Source organism: Passer domesticus, chromosome 10 (genome assembly GCF_036417665.1).
Source record: "Passer domesticus isolate bPasDom1 chromosome 10, bPasDom1.hap1, whole genome shotgun sequence".
Classification (NCBI taxonomy): domain Eukaryota; kingdom Metazoa; phylum Chordata; class Aves; order Passeriformes; family Passeridae; genus Passer; species Passer domesticus.
In genome coordinates, this window is record NC_087483.1 from 41,030,655 (window position 1) to 41,047,908 (window position 17,254).

Below are 17,254 nucleotides of genomic sequence, written 5' to 3' on the forward strand. Positions count from 1 at the left end.
GCTGGACACTGCCAATTCCTGCTGACTCCACATTTGGAGGTTAAGACCCAAGTTTAATCAATCCACTGAAAACAATGACTGGATCCAAACCCAGCTGCTGCTCTGCCAGGGAAAATAATCATTTCACCTATTCCACAGTGGGCTTTATAGAATATTAAATCCTCCTCTTTTGTTTCAGTCACTTTTGCCAGCAAAGGAGGGAAAACCAGGGAAAATCTCAATGCAAACACAGCATCTCACTGGCACAGCCAAGGAGGGACTTGTGGGGTGAATCATGGAATTACTGAGGTTGGAAAAGACCTTTTAGATCCTCTAATCCAACCATTAGAAAACATTTTTCCATTTAACCATTAAAATGGGCCATGCTTTCTTCTGGTTCTTGGATATGAGGTGAGGTGGAAGGGGCTGGAAAGGAGAACCTCACAACACCTCCCTTGGCTCGAAGAACTTCAAGGTTCATCTCAAGGTCTTTTACAGGGAAAAAAAAGGAGCTGCATTTCTAAATTAAAACCAAAAATAATCACCTAAGTAAAGAAGCAAATATTCTCTGTATTCTCTAATAAATTGTATGTGGTGTGAACACTAATCTCAGAGCAGCAAGGCAGAAAGGTTCAAGACAATCTGCAACGTGTGTGCTGGAAAATATCCCCTTCAACTCTGAAAAACATTCTTTTAATGGCACGAGAGATCAGCCATAAAGTTTCACTTTAACCTTGTTTCCCTTCCATGGGATTTTTTATTTGCTTAGATAATATTAAATATTTGATGCCATAAAATGTGTTCCTGACCCAACAGATCTTTAAATATCTCCCTTTTCTGACCGATATCTGTGTCTCTGTGTGCTGGCCAAGTTCAAACCCAGTCTAAACAACTTCCTGGCTTCACCATGCATTAAAACATCTGCCAACCCTGTGCTTTTTTGCTCTGTTTCACAGTTCCAACTGCTCCAAAAGCATTAAATTTCCACTCATGTTTAGTAAGAGGGACGTAAATACAAAAATGTTCCATAGTATGGAGACATCCCCATATTTTTTGGTCCCTTATTGTTTAAACACTTCACTAAACAGAGCAATACATTCAATTTCCAGTGGAATACGACAGGAATGTGCATTATTTTTGAGTGAGGGTATAACTTGATGTGATATTTAAGCAAAGATGGCTGCATGAAGATTATTTCCTGGAAATCAATATTCCACGGGGGAGAGCTGATGTCTCAAGTACATGGGAGAGTCATTGACTCCAGCTGCCTGTGACATGGAAAATAGTCTACATGGAGGCTGTTGGGGCTGGAAATTAAAGTATGGGAATATGGATTTTTATATGCATTATGGAGTTCACAATTGCAACACTCTGCTTGAGACAATCCCAGAAAATTAATGTCCTGTGTATTGCACACATCACTGCAAATCTATTCCACAGAATCACAGGATCATTAAGGTTGGAAAAGAGCTCCAAGGTCATCCAGTCCCCAATCCCCACCTTGTCCCCAGCCCAGAGCACTGAGTGCCACCTCCAGGAATTCCTGGGACACCTCCAGGGATGGGCACTCCAAACCTCCCTGGGTATCTCTATCCAAAGCATGACCACCTTTTCCATGGGGAAATTCCTGCTGTGCCCACCCTGAGCTGCTCTGGGCCAGCCTGAGGCCGTTCCCTCTGCTCCTGTCCCTGTTCCCTGGGAGCAGAGCCCGACCCCTGGCTGTGCCCTCCTGGCAGGGAATTCCAGAGAGGGAAAAGATCCCTGGGGATCCTCCTGTGCTCCAGGCTGAGCCCCTTCCCAGCTCCCTCAGGGATTCCCCAGCCCCTTCCCAGCTCCCTCAGGGATTCCCCAGCCCCTTCCCAGCTCCCTCAGGGATTCTGCAGCCCCTTCCCGGCTCCCTCAGGGATTCCCCAGCCCCTTCCCAGCTCCCTCAGGGATTCTGCAGCCCCTTCCCAGCTCCCTCAGGGATTCTGCAGCCCCTTCCCGGCTCCCTCAGGGATTCCCCAGCCCCTTCCCAGCTCCCTCAGGGATTCTGCAGCCCCTTCCCGGCTCCCTCAGGGATTCCCCAGCCCCTTCCCGGCTCCTTCAGGGATTCTCCTGCCCTCATCCCACAGCTCCAGCCTGTCCAGATCCCTGTGCAGAGCCTGCTGCCCTCCAGCAGCCCAACACCCACACCCATCTTGGTTGGACAGCAAATTTCCTGAGGGTGCCTGGATGGGGAGGCAGGGAATTCCAGAGAGGGAAAAGATCCCTGGGGATCCTCCTGTGCTCCAGGCTGAGCCCCTTCCCAGCTCCCTCAGGGATTCCCCAGCCCCTTCCCAGCTCCCTCAGGGATTCTGCAGCCCCTTCCCAGCTCCCTCAGGGATTCTGCAGGCCCCTTCCCAGCTCCCTCAGGGATTCCCCAGCCCCTTCCCGGCTCCCTCAGGGATTCCCCAGCCCCTTCCCAGCTCCCTCAGGGATTCTGCAGCCCCTTCCCGGCTCCCTCAGGGATTCCCCAGCCCCTTCCCAGCTCCCTCAGGGATTCTGCAGCCCCTTCCCGGCTCCCTCAGGGATTCCCCAGCCCCTTCCCGGCTCCTTCAGGGATTCTCCTGCCCTCATCCCACAGCTCCAGCCTGTCCAGATCCCTGTGCAGAGCCTGCTGCCCTCCAGCAGCCCAACACCCACACCCATCTTGGTTGGACAGCAAATTTCCTGAGGGTGCCTGGATCCCCTCATCCACATCATCAACAGAGACAGCAAACAGGGCTGGCCAAGGGCCTGGGGACACCACTGGTGATGAGACACCAGCTGGATGTGGCACCACTCCCCAGGCCCAGCCAGCAGCCAGTTCTCAACCAAGGGAAGAGTGACCCTGTCCAAGCGTGGGCTGCAGCCCTCCAGATGTGGGAGATGTGTCCAAGGCCACGCTGAATTCCAGGTGGACTCCTCCCCAGCCTTTCCCTCCTCCACCAGCTGGGTCACCTGGCCATGGAAGGAGCCCGTGAATGCTACAGCTCAATCAGCCCTATTTCCATAAGATATTGGTGATGTTTGCCAATATGATTTCCATGAGATGGGATCCTAAAATAGAGCAGTGGGTGTAGGCAAATTCCAGGGATATTCTCCTCAGCGCTGCTTGCATCACAGCTGGAAGAGAGGATGAGGCAGTGGCCGGGTCCCAGAGTAAGGAATGTGACAGAACGGCCCAAGGCCAACTCTGAATTACACGCTAAATTTTTTTTCTTTTTGTTAATTACAAACGTTTCTGTATTGGGAAAGTGGGACGCAGTTAATGTGTAATTAACTCGTTTGGGCAAGTCACAGCCCTCTGCCTAAAACTCCACCTCCTTTTATCTGATCCATCCACGCCCTTGAGTGCCTGCAACGCTGCATGGGATGCGTGGGATTGCTCTGATGGCAGATTCCCAACTTTACATAATGTAAACAAAACAGCTCCCTTCAGCAGCTCCTTGCCTCCCCTGTAAAATTGCTTCAAGACCCAGGAGTGCAAGAAAAATCAAGCTGTGGCCTATAAGGCAGAGGAAAAGAAATTAAATCACTTTTAAAAGAAGGTCTCTAGGGTGAGGGTAACACCAAAGCAGAGAAATTCCAAGAAAGGGATTTTATGCTGTTTAAAAAAAAAAAAAAAAAAAAAACCAACAAACTCAACCAGCTGAACCCAAAGCTCCCCAGTGCCAGGGGCAGTGCTGGGAAGTCTGAACCCACAACTGGTTCACCACCAGTGGAAATAACATTTGTCCCTCAATCTCCAGCCGAGCAGGAAATTACACTTGGGAATCTGAAAGTTTTTAAGATGCTTTAAAAGTGTAATTAGGTGTTCAGGATGCCAGCAAGGATCCTCCATGCTCAGAAATGGAGATTTGCAAAGGCAGAAGTCCAGAAATCCTGGGCACAAAGCTAATCTCATGTCTCCCTGGCCACTGAGCAGCTCCAGCACTGGGACAGCAGAGGTAATAACGAAATTCCAGTGAGGATCCATCTGCTGAAGGGCTGAAAATGAGGGATACTCCCTGTGCTAAGCCAGGCTGCCTTTAATTAGTGAGGTGTTAAGGCACCTGAGCAGCAAACACGGTCACATCTCCTGGCTCTTCCCAAAGGTGAAACTGAGGGGATTCCAGTCCTTCCCCCCATTCCCAGCTAAAGGAGGGTGAAGCAGCTCCTTCCTCATTGAACCAGCCAAGAGCAGATGGCAGGAGCTGGCTTTGGGGACCCTCTGAGTGACAGCAGGTGGATATATTTGAAGAGCAAGTCCTGGGGGTGCAGGAGGGCACGAAGGACTCCGTGCAGCAGCTGGAGATGGTTTGGTGGGAAGGACACGAGGTTTCCTGCAAACTGGAGCTGGCTGGCTGTGCTAAACCTCTCCCAGGCAGCGTGTGCTGCTCTGATCCCAGCAGAAACATCGGCAGGAGCCACTGGGATCTCCAAGTGGCAAAAGGAGATGTCCCCAGCTGATCACCCCTCGCACAGGATCGCTCCCTGGTACTGCTTCCATGTTTTCGTGTCACCGCTTTGGCACTCTGAACATTTGTCTTTGGCACTTCAGATATTTCTGACTGCTTTCTCAGCCCCTAGTGCTGGAAGAATTTCACCTAAAAAGTGAAGAGAAATTCATTTTTCCTTTCCTTTTTTAACTTTCCATAGTCTTGGCAGCAAACTGTGTCATGATGATGTTGGCAACAACATATTTGTGGCAGAAGGAAGAAAGAGAATCATAAAATATATGAAAGAAAAAGTTGACATTTTAATGAAATACCTTGTAACTTCTTGGAAAAAAGTTATTAAAATGCAGTCAGTTTATAGCTGTTTGTACAGATAGGAGGAGGAGGAGACTTGCTCCTGAGGCCTGTAATAAAAATCCCTTGTTACCCAAAAGTAATAATGGCTAGAAATTATTTTCAAAACTCATTACTGGAGAGAATTTTAGGTTTGGGACATTCTGGGCTTTTCTGAGTACTTGCGGATTGCTGGCACATGCCTGAGGTTTGGGAGAGCAGCGTTCCTCAGAAGAAGGAGCACAATGATGGAGCATCTCCTGCTCCTTCCCGACGGCTACCGGAGCTGGCACTGGCTGCTCGCTCAGCTCCAAATGAGAGAGTTTATCTCAAATGCTGCTCTGCCAGCTCATGGAACCAGAGAATATCCTGAGCTGGAAGGGACCCACAGGATCATCAACTCCAGCTCCAGTGGCTGCCAGTATTGCCAGAGCCTGCAAAGGTTCTGCCTGCCTTTGGAGAAGGAAGGATGCAGCTCTGAGCACACTCAAGCCAAGGGATTCCTCCTTGTTTGTCTGCCTTCCTTCCATCCATTGCATCCAGCCTCTGGAGCTCTCATTCTAATATGTCACAAATCCCAGGAAAAGCCTCTTATTGCAAAGCAAGGTGGCTCTGGCATCAGCTGCACCAGCTGAGGATAACAGAGCATCCGCACCCAGATGTTCTTCACAGAACATGAACATTCCCTGACGTGGATTTATAGAAGGAGTGGAGCACTGGCAGAGCTTTACTCCCATCTTTTTTCTCCCCCAAACTGGGCTGTATGTAAAAATAAAGGGAAAGAGTGATCACTGAACTGTCAGATACATGGGGCAGTCACCAATTAATGTTCAATGCAGGACCTCAGAGCCTCCCTGCACCATAAAAGGATTTCCAGGCCCAAACAAACCTGCTTGGTTTGGTGCCTCCTGTCTCACCTTTCCAAGATGAATTACAGGTAAATCTAGGGAAAATTACACTTCCATTTGGCTACAGCTGTAGGAAGGACAGGTGTTGCATTTCTGGATGGATTCTGACATTTTTATTTCATTCCAAGCCAAATAAACTCCCTGCTGTGTTTAACCAGACTCCGTGATGAAGAGCTGAGACATTTCTTACACAGTTTGATATCATAAAGCAAAAAAGGAGTTTCAAATGGAAGAGTCATTTCATGATTAGAATAGGAAGGACTGCAAAAATTCTGTAGAAATACAAACTGAAATTTCTGCCCCTCTCCAGAATTAACCTCCAGCCTCTGCCCTTCCTTGCAGCAGCACTCACAGCTGTGTAACACAGATCAGGACCTGATGTGTTAAGTGCAAACCTGACGGGAAATAGAGAGGAACATGCAATCAAAGAGGAGTTTGCAGCAGGATCAGCTGCCTGGCCCATCCCTCAGCTCCTGGGCAGGCACGTGAGCCCAGCCCCAGCTGCTCCCACTGCCACTTAAGGCCACTCTCATTATGTTTAATGAGCTTCAGTTCCAGCTCTGGCAGAGAGTGGCAGTCTGTGCTGGGTCACACAATTCCCAGGTGCTCTGGGTGTCCCACCAGGGCAGGAGAACTGGCTGTGACTCAGGACCAGCACTGCTGGTGGGGCTCCTCCCTGAGAGCTCTGGGGCAGGGGACACTTCCCTGGCTGAGGAAAGGAGGGGCTACAGGAGATCTGATTCTGTAGAAAGTTTTCTGCCTCCCCAAACTGGGTCTGGATGTAAAGCTCTGCAGGGCAGTGACTGTCCCTCACTGTGTGTTTGCTCAGGGGGGAGGAGAAAATGTCCCCAGCCTCACTTGGGATAGCAGAACTCCAGACAAATCGACTTCTGCCATGAGACTGTGATGGACAACTTAATCATGGAATGGTTTGGGTTACAAACCATTTTGTAACCCAAATCAAGAGATTTTAGAGCTTATCTCATTCCAAACCCTTGCCATGGGCAGGGCACCTTCCACTATCCCAGCTTGCTCCAAGCCCCAATGTCCAACCTGGCCTTGGACACTTCCAGGGATCCAGAGGCAGCCACAGGATCTGGGCAACCTTCAGTTTTATTATTAGGAGATAACAGTTTCAAAAATTGTCCTTAAACATTTTCAAGATAATGCTTCATCCACAAGCAGAGCAATGGAACACCAGACTGGGATAAAATATCCTATACCCTGGAGCAGCAAAGTGCCCACCCAGCACAGATACACTTATGGGATTCTGGGGATTGTGCTCCTGCCTGGAGCCATAAAAGCAGAACAGAAATAGAGCACAAAAAGCAGAGCCCTGATCAATTATTGGCCCTGCAGAATCCAGGCTGCTTTGGCAGATCAGCTGAAAATCTCACAGCCTGGAAAAAGGCCTCGGTAACCAAATAAATTTTCTTTTATTGACAGCTACTGATAAAGATTTCAAGCACTGGGCTGGATAGAGGGAATTTAAATGCACATTGACAATTAAAACTCTGGGTCACCACCACGCTGTGCTAATGCCAGTTTGGGAAGGCTTATGTTATTTTTGTGTCATTTGTGTTCTGTTCAAGAACTTTCTTATTATTTATCACGCAAACTTCAGTTAATAATCAATTCATGCCACAATTATCGTATCAGCTCTACTGCCTAATTAAAAACTGGTGAGTGATTGGAATTCCAATATGGTGATAGAGGCACAGGCTGCAATCCTAAACAAACACGAGTGTGAAGTTACTGAACAAAAGATTATCTGAGCTTTAATATCAACTGGCAAAACTCTTTCCCTCTGGATCATTAACTTCCAGCCCTATTATTACACACAAATGCCCAATTTCTGCTAATTCCCAACGCTAATTCCTTTTAATCATTATTTTGTATATATTGTGTTAAGGCTTTTCACTTGTTTACATTTGCATAATTATAGCAATTGTCTTCTAAGCTTCACTCTGCTGAAATCATTCTAATTTGGGATTTAGCCCATTTTTAAAGATTAGTCGACTTGTGTGGAGCAACATATCTGGGATCAGTGTTGCCTGGATCTCGTGTGAGTGAGACCAAGAACAAGGAGCAGTTTGGGAGACCCAGAAAGGGACAAAGAGTGAAATATCTGTGTGTAATTTTCAGCAAAGATGTGAGTACAACACAGAAAACTGAGCTTCTCTGAGATAACCTTTCCTTGATGGATGTGGTAACCCTGGGAATATCACTCACAAGACACTGGGCCAGCAGTTGATGCCCCTGAGGAACTACTCCTCTGAGGAACTCCTACTTCCACCTACTCCTGCTTGGAAAACATTTGGTGCTTTTTCCCTCTCTGCTCAGAGGACACCTTGAGTGTTAGGTGCAGTTTTGGGCACGCCAAGATAAGGAAGATGTTAAATTATCAGAGAGGGTCCAAAGGAGGGCAGTGAAGGGGGTGAGGGGCTGAGGGCTCTGGGTCTGTTCAGCTGGAGAAGAGGAACCTGAGACCCATCCCAGCCACAGCTTCCTGGGGAGGGGAAGAGGAGAGTGATCAGTGACCCAGTGAATGGCTGGAGCTGTGCCAGGGAGATTTAGGTTGGATATAAGGAAAGGTTCTTCCCCCAGAGGGTGCTGGCTTTGCCCAGGCTCCCCAGGGAATGATCACATTCTCAAGAGCACCAGGAGCATTTGGCAACACTCCCAGGGACACCCACGGTGGGATTGTTGGGGTGCAGGGCCAGGAGCAGGGCTGGATGATCCTTGTGGTCCCTTCCAACTCAGCATATTCTGATTTTTTTTTATTATTTTTTTTATTTGTGTGTTCCCACTAAAGCAGCTCCAGCCCAGAGCCGTCCCCAGGCTCCAGCAGGGAACAGCAGTGAGGACTCATCTCTCTCCTCATCCATGGCCTTATCTTCCTTTAGTGCTCCTGTTATGCCTTGATCATCCATCAGCCTGACTGCTTCCCTGGCAAGCTTCCTGCCTCTGATCTGCTCAGAAAACTTTTTGTTAGTAGCTTTTCCACATCCAGTAAGTGCTCGGAATCTTCTTGGCTTCCCTTTTGCTTTTAAATTGAGAGGCTGCATTTTTTTCCTTAAAAAAAAAAAAAAAAAAAAAAAAACCAACCCAAACCAAACCTAATAACTCCTTTGTATGTCAGTTTATATTTTCTTTTTGGCATATCTTCCTGAAAATAATTATGTTGTGCATATTTGTGTTGAGTAGTAAAATAAGTTGTTGCCCTTAAAGCATCTAAGCCGCCTACAAACATATTCTCCTCTTAGCTGCTCCTTTAATTTCCTTTTAATTATCTTCCTCGTTATTAGGCAGTTCCTCTGTAGGTGCATTGATTTTTTAATGTATTTTTTCCCCTCCTCACTGTTGTGACTACTCCAGGCTGGCTTTTTCACACGCTGGTTGAAGTGGATGAAGAACTGAAGTACCTGAGGAGTTCTCCTTCCTTGTGCCAAGTGTTTTATTGTCACAAAGTGTCTGTGGAATGGAGCACCAGGCTGTGGCACTGTCACCCTGAGCAGGGATGACCCAGCTCATCCTTCCTGGGCTTTTTGTCATCCCTGTGGCTGTTTTATCACCAGGACCTTGAATTCTCCCACTGCTGGGAACTGATGTGTTGAGTTTTGGCCATTACTTTATTATTTATTTCTCTTTATATTATATTTCTGTTCTTGGACTTCTATGATCGTTCCAACTCAGGATATTCCCTGGTTCTCAGATTGTGTCCCCTGAGCTTTCAGAGCTGGCTACATCAGAGCACTCCCAGGGCTGGGGTTGATCTCGTTGTGCGTCCCCAGGTTTGTCAAAACCACTTCACATTCTTAACGATTTCCAACCTGGGCTTCACCTGACTTTCTTCCAGAATAAATCTTCCATGGCTTCTTCTTTCCAGGATGTTTTATCCTGAACTTTGTCCATATCTCCTGGCTTCCTTTCACTTCACCCTCTTATCTGTGTAATTATTAGTGCTGGGAGAGCAGAGCTCCTCTCTGCTGTAGGTTATCTATATTTCAAAAGCTTCTCATCCCAATACCTTCCAGAGCCTTTTCTCTGCTTTCTGCCTCTCTCTCCCTGCCCTTTGAAGCTTTTCAGCTCCCTTTCATGTGCTGCCAATCCAACTTTCCTCCTTCCATACCTATGCTCTGAAATATGCTGCTGTACACACGCAGATGAGATAATCTGCAGCTTATTAAAAGCAGAGCTATCAAAAGACCATCAGCAGCCCTCAATAACACGAGGCAGGGGCCCTCAAATTTTATGCAAAGGAGATATTAAGAAGTTGTTCCTTTGAGAAAAAGGATGAGCTGATGTTTGGGTTGTGATCTGCTCTGTGTAGGGTGTGATTTAGGATAAAAACACAAAACAGAGTGATAGCTTAAGGATGAAACCTCATCTTGTTGTCTAAAAACTCCTGGACATGTAAATGGGCATTTTCTCCATAATCACTCCTAGAAATGAGTATCATTTTCCCCTTCCCTTGCTGTAACAAATTGAAGCATTAAACCATGTGCTGTTTGTGCCCTCACTGTGTTGTCTTTGCTTTTCCAAAACAAATGAAAAATGATTGCTGCCCATTTCAGTTACCTGTTCCTTGCCCAAACATCTGTTAGATGGTTTAGCTTATCAGAGATAGGCCAAAAAGTGAGGCTATATCCACTCAAGTTTATTTTGTCTTATTTCAGGAGAAGAACAAAAAGGAGAATTAACTCTTTGCTGGCTGCCCATGTCTAGAGTGAGTAAATCAAAGTAAGGCTCTTCACAGCCCAGACAAACCCTGCATGTTCCCTCCATGTGTCACGACACCTTTTAAAACAACTTTAAACAGAGGACCTCTGATAAGCATAATTTCAGTTATCTGGGACTCAGAGGAAAAAAAAAAAAAGACTCTTTTTGCATACAAAACAGCCCTCAATAATTTTTTCAAAACAAAACATCAAATGAGCCGGTTCCCTCAGATGTTGCAGATGAATGCAGTTGTCACCCTGCCAGTGTGGGAGGATCTTCTCCCCAGGGCTGTGCAGAAGCAGCAGAAGGGGCTGGGTCCTTGCAGGCAGCAGCAGCCAGCCCTGCTGGGTGTGTGTGCAGGGGCTCTCCTGGGGCTCTGCCCTCTCCTCTGTCCCTGCAGCCTCTCAAAGCCACCCAGCTTTGCTTCTCTTCAGCCCCAGGCAGTGGCAATTTGTGTGGGTGAGGGAGGGAGGGATCCCTCGAATGGATTTCTGATAAAATCAGGGTGTTTGGGGGGTGCCTGGGGAGGTTGATGAGGGGTGCAGGACCAGGAAGGGCTCCAAGGCACAGGACAGGCACATGTCCCACACAGCCACAGAGATGGAGATCCTTTCCATATGAAAAAAAAAAGAGCCAAATAATTTGTTCTTTTTGATTTTTTTTTCCATGTGAATTAACAAAAGTGAAATTCAGTGGCGTAGGATGCCCAAAGAAGCTGTGGCTGCTCCATCCTGGAATGTCCCAGGCCAGGTTGGACAGGACACCTGGGAGAGTGAAAGATGTTCCTGCCCATGGCTGGAGGTGGAAAAAGATGATCTTTCAGGTCCCTTCCAACCCAAACCATTATTCTGTGAAAAATTTCTATGAAATTATGTCAAAAATTCACACTTCAAAATCGAAAAATATTAAATAGTCATTAATTTCATTTCTTCTTCAGTTTTTCTCAGCTCTAAGGCCGAGTTCTAGGAATTATCTCTGTGATTCCAGCAGAAGTCTCTGCCTCATGATCAGAAGATGATTTCTGAAAGAAGGATATAATGATGCAAATGAATCAATTTGCAAAAGGTCTGCTCTGATACCGAACATACATAAAATATACATGAGCTACCCTGAATAGCAACTGTGCAGTTAGGGAAGCAATAAGTGTAATTATCATCCTGGATTACTTAAAATACAAAATGGCATCAAATTCCAGTAGCCAATACAAATGCAATGACAATTTTGGTTACACATAATACTTCTTTGCCTTTCAATGGGAGATAGCAGATAAATGCAAAATGCAAATCGTCTTGGTATGAAGTAAATTCTGATTTAAATATGATCTGTGGGGTTGCTGCTTTTAAGTTTTAGGAAACAGTTCACTGTCCTGCTTTTAGGGGAGAAGGGGAAAGGAAATAAATTCAGGATTAATTTGTATTGATTTTTGTTAGATCTCAATTTTGAAATTTATTTGGATAAAGCATCTTAGAACAGTTACAATAATTACCAGGACAAGCAATTAAAGAGAAACTCAGAATACCAAACTGGTTTGGGATGGAAAAGACCTTACAACCCATCTGGGGGGCTGTGATTTTGGGATTAAGGACAATGCTCACCACAGCTCCCTCATAGCTGCCCCTTCCAATGAGGATTCTCAGAAAATAATGACCTGGCCAACATCAATAATTAACAGATCATGGAAAGATGTTAAAATTCCATCAAAAAGCAGGATTTGCTCTGCAGCGCTCGTGTCTCACATTCCAAATGCAAGGAGCACAAGCTGTATCCTAAGGATGGCTATTACTGGAGATAAATATTATGATCTCTAATTACTATTTGCTGGACACCTCTGCAGTTGTAACATCTGCTTAGTTTGTGCCTCTGTGGGATCCCTCTGAGCTGGGGGGAAAATACCCCTGTGGTATTCATTATTTGAGATAAAACCCCAGCTCCCAAACAGAAATCCTGGAGAATTCCAGAGCTGGCTGCTCTTTGGAACCAGAACCATGCTCAGGTCACAGAAACCAAAGCTGGAGAGTTTGTGGCAGCCCAAAAACCCACAGAGAAGTCCCAGCCCTGCAGGACTCTGTCCCCAGTCTCAGCCAAAAAGAGAATCCACGCTCAGGCTGGAACAGTTGCACAGATTTGAAGCCATCAGGCTGCTCTCAATTTAGGAAAGTTCTGCCCCTCCCACCTCAAAGTAAAATATGAGGAATCGCAGCCTGTGAAAACGGGAAGGATTTGAGATGGGTAACTGCAAGTCTCGGGTTTCTGAAATGCAGCAGCACAAGCTTGGGTTAAGTGAGGCTTTTTGGAGCCGTGGGGAAATCAGCCCTATCCACAGAGTCCCAGGTTTCTGGATATTGACCTTTGGAATGGTGGACAAATTGGGATATTCCCTTTAACCACTGCCCGTGGGTCACGCAGCAATCCCACCCTGGGAATGTGCACAGAGAGTTTTCCAGCTGTGCCCCTAAACCCAGCTCCTCACTCCAGACCCACCGAACTTCCCGGCTGCACAAAGTTTGTGCCCAGCAGAAATCCAACCAAGACTTCAGGAAGTTTTGAGAGGATTAAACGTGGATCCTGCTGTGCTGGGAGGTGATGGGCAGCTCAGCAGGGAATGTTCCTCAAAGGGATTGTTTTGTCCTAGAAAGCAAATCCCTCCTTGGCACTGTGGGCTTTAATCAGCCCTGTTCAGTTTAGGATTTGAACAGAGAAGCAGCAGCTTGGCCCTTCCCCGCACAAACAGAACAATTCAGGAATGCAGGGGGATCATTTCTTAGGGATTTCTGCTGTTGTTCTTTCTCCTCGTGCCCGTGTCTCAGCAATGTTGAAACCCCAACGGGGAAAAAGGATGAAATTCATTAAATGCCTTGTATAAATCATGGATTGTTTTGCTCCCTGGCTGACTAAGAAGTTAAAAAATAAATGAGTGTGCTTTGGCAGCTCTGCACGTGGGTATCACCTAGTTCTGAATAATATTTACATGATTTAAGAACGGGCCAGTTCCTTGAACTGAAAATGTGAGTTTAGTGTTGAATTAAAGAGGACTAGAAATAATTAATGCAGACATCCTGAAACAACAGGATGAAGGGCTAATCCTGCTATACTTGGAATTACAAAAAAACTAAATCATTTTATGTAGCTGTCAAACCAGTTTACTCGAGGGGTGAAAGAAATGCTGATTTTTTTTTTTTCAGTCCTACACTTTTCATTTGAATATAGGTCAGAGGTTTGAGTGCTGAGTAGCAGGTGATCAGAAAACCAGTTGTTTTCTAGGAGAAAATTCAGGCAGTTGGAAAGGCTAGAAAACTTTCTTCATTTTCTATTCTCAACTCCAACATCTGGAATGCAAAAGCACAGAAAACACAGAATTTGGAAAATTTTATTTGTGGTGCTCCTCTCTCCAAAATTAACTCAAACATTATTTGGGTTCCTACTTCTTCCCTGGACTCCCCATGTAAATATGGGAATATATGGATCATATTTCCTGCTCTTCTGTCAGCACTTCCCAAATTCCCACTCTCTCTGGGCCCCTGTGCAGCTCCTGTTCATGCTGATATTGCAAGCTCAGGCCTGTGCATGATTGTTGTCATTAGAGGAAATATTTTCTGCCAGCTACATGATGGGTTGGGTCACGATGCTCCATGCTGGAAATGTTCCAGGCCAGGCTGGATGGGGCTTGGAGCAACCTGGGATAGTGGAAGGTGTCCCTGCCCTGGCACAGGGGTGGAATGGGATGGGCTTTAAGGTCCCTTCCAGCCCAAACCATTCCAGGATTTCTGAGCTGGATGGGAATGTTCTGTTAAATACATTTTTATTTAAAGAAAATAGAAAAAAAATAGAAAATTGAAAGAAAAAAAATCATTTTGCATGACACAGAGATTTTTCTGGTTGGGCCAACAATTTCAATCCCCAACTTGTTTTATCTTGGAAAATAAACCATTTTCAGCCAGAAACAGAGCCAGTGTTTTGCTCTCAAGTCAGTTCTCTGCAGGCTGCTCCCCTCCCAAGAGACTCCAAACCTTCCCACCCCTGAGACTCCAAACTTGAATTCTCCACCCCGATTCTTTGCACTCTGATAAACTTGTGCAAGGTGGGTTCCAGCCACAAAGCTGGATCTTTGCTTTGCCAAGGCCAGTGATTCATTTGGGATGGGAGTATCCAACCCCACCACCAAGTGGGATGTTTTTCACCCAGGAACACGAAATGTAAACTCCCTGCACGTGTGTGGAGCCATCTGGCACCAGAGCTGCAGCTGGAACACACAGAGGCAGCCAATTGTCATCACCTGAGCTGCCAACTTGCAGCAAAAAAAAAACCCAGTCAGGCTCTTTCCAGCCAGCAGGAATATTTGTGTGCTATGGGGAAGGGAAAACAGAACAAGAAATCTCAAAGGAAAGCCTAAAACAGGAAATTAAGAAAGCCCCTTTAACGATGCACGTGGGGTGGAAAGGAGGGAAGGCAGGACTCAGCACATAAAGCTCTTTCATGAAAATGGGAACAGGCTGGTGGTGGAAAGAATAAAAACATGGCTTGTGCTGGGAATGGCAAAATGGAGCAGGGAGCTGTAACCCAAAGTCTCACCATGCCATAATTCAGGTGTTGCAGCTGCAATTTGCCTTTAAAAAAGTGAATTCCTCGCTAAAGGAGAGCAGGATTTCCAATTTTCCTGCGAGAGCTGTTGGGTGCAAGAGAGACTTTGGTAGGTTTGTGTGGTAACCACAAAGATAAGCACCTGTTGCCTGGGGAAATACAACCATTTCCTACCACCAGGACATTCCACACTCACTGAAAGGAGCAGCAAAAGGCAAAGAAAAAGTGAAGAATGAACATGGTAGCTCAGGGCTCATTGAGTGGCTGGTAAAAAATTTGGGAAATACCAGATTGGCTTTGTGTAAATGAGGCAATGGAGACAAACCCAGAAAATGAGGCTATTTTTACCTCCTCAAACTGACAGCAAGAGGAAAGGAGATTGGTAGAAGATACATTTTTTAAAATGCTGTTTATGTTTCTGGCCATCTGAAATGATCCCCCTTGATTTATTGGTGCAGGATCTATTGCTGCAGCAGCTGAAGTGATGATAATAGGGCAGGAAAAATGTTGATGCTGTTATTTGGTGATGGATTGAGGCCCCACGGTCCCAGCACGGGGATTTGTCAATGTGAACTTTGCAAATGATGCTCCTGGAAGTCTGTGAACAAAGGGAACTGGAGGAGAACTGCCAGCACCTCCCACTGCTGAGGTGCACAAGGACTCCTTCAGAGGGATGCTCCAATTAAGGATGATTAATTGCAGTAATGACCCACGCTCAGCCCAATGGAGTGGTCACTGCAGCCTGAAATTCCTTGTAATCCCAACACCATCATTCCACCACTTCCCAGAGTTTTATTTACCAGTCAATTGCCACAGTAATGTGATTTTTCCACTTACCTATTCTCCCAGTTTATTTCATCTACGGAAAATATTTGGCACCTTCGCATCCCTCAAAGGGAAATTCCTTGATCTGCGTAAATACTTATTTTTGTGTCCTAAATGTTGCACAAAGAAAGAGCTTGGCAAACAAATACTATTAGCAAAGAAAGATGCCTTGCCACCCACTGATCCAGTCCATGGAGTGACACCTGCATTTTTTTCAGTTCATGTGGCTGTAAAGCTTTTCACTAAAGGTACAGAAATGAAAAAACCAATGTCAAAATATCGTGTTTACCAAGTGAGGGATTGCAGCCATGTGACAATCCTCGAGGACCCAGGAGCCAAGGCACTTGTCAATCTGCATTTCTGGAATTTCTGCCCCTTCTTCTCAATTATGGAGCAGGGCTTTAACACACAGAGCCCGTGCCACTGCTGGTGGTGATCACTCCACTGAGCAGAGCCAACCCCCGGCTCCCACACTCACGTCACGGCGTGTGAACCTCAGCTGTTGTTTTTATTGATACTGGCAGACAAAAGGATAAAAATAATCATCAGAAGTGCTACAACAAGACAACAAATAAAGGATTTGATAATTGTGGGTAGAGCTGTCAGATGGATGCTGGAGCTGCCAACAGATGAATGTTGTGTTGCGGTGCGCAGAGACCCTGCGCGTGTTGTCAAACTTTGCAACAATGCAGATCCAAACAAAATAATCAGGCAACAGAATAGGAAATTCTAACTGCTCCCGTGGTGCTTTGGTTTGAAATTCTGTGTCCCGGGAAAACACGGTTGGGGTATTTCCTGGGTGTCACAGACCCCCACCACTGACCTGTGCAAATCACTCTCTCCATCAGAAGGCAGTGAAATGTTTGGAGCCAAGCTCAGGTCCCAGAAGCAGCAAGCAGGAATTGCTCCTTCCTCAGCTGGGGAGTCCTGCTGGGCTGCAGGAGCGAAGCTGATCCACAGATTTGTGCTGCTGAAGCTCAGAGCTCCCAGTCCTCCCCTTCCCTCCCTTCCCTGCATCCTCCTGGAGGTCTCCCATGAACCAGGTCAGCACGAGGCAGTGGAGAGCTCAGAAGAAAAGAGTTAAAACCACAAGAGAAGGATCTGACAAGGGAAGGTGGAGGGAGGAAGAGAAGAAGAAAGCAGGACCTTTCCTTCCTGAGGGGACAAGCTGCAGGAGTCACATTCCTTTAGCCCGGGCAGCCCACGGGGCTGACCTGACCTGCTCCAACACATCTCAGCCAAGCCCTGCCTGTGACTGCAGCTCAGGTGTCTCGAAATGGTGTTCAGTGCGCAGTAAAGACATCATCTGATGGGGAGAAATTCCACTGAGCCATCTTCACCCACACCCTTGGACATCCCAGGTGTCCCTACCCATGGCAGGGGTTGGAACAGGATGAGCTTTAAGGTCCCCTCTGACCCAGCCAGTCTGGGATTCTCCAATTCTCTGATTTTCTGATTTTTGTCTCAGCT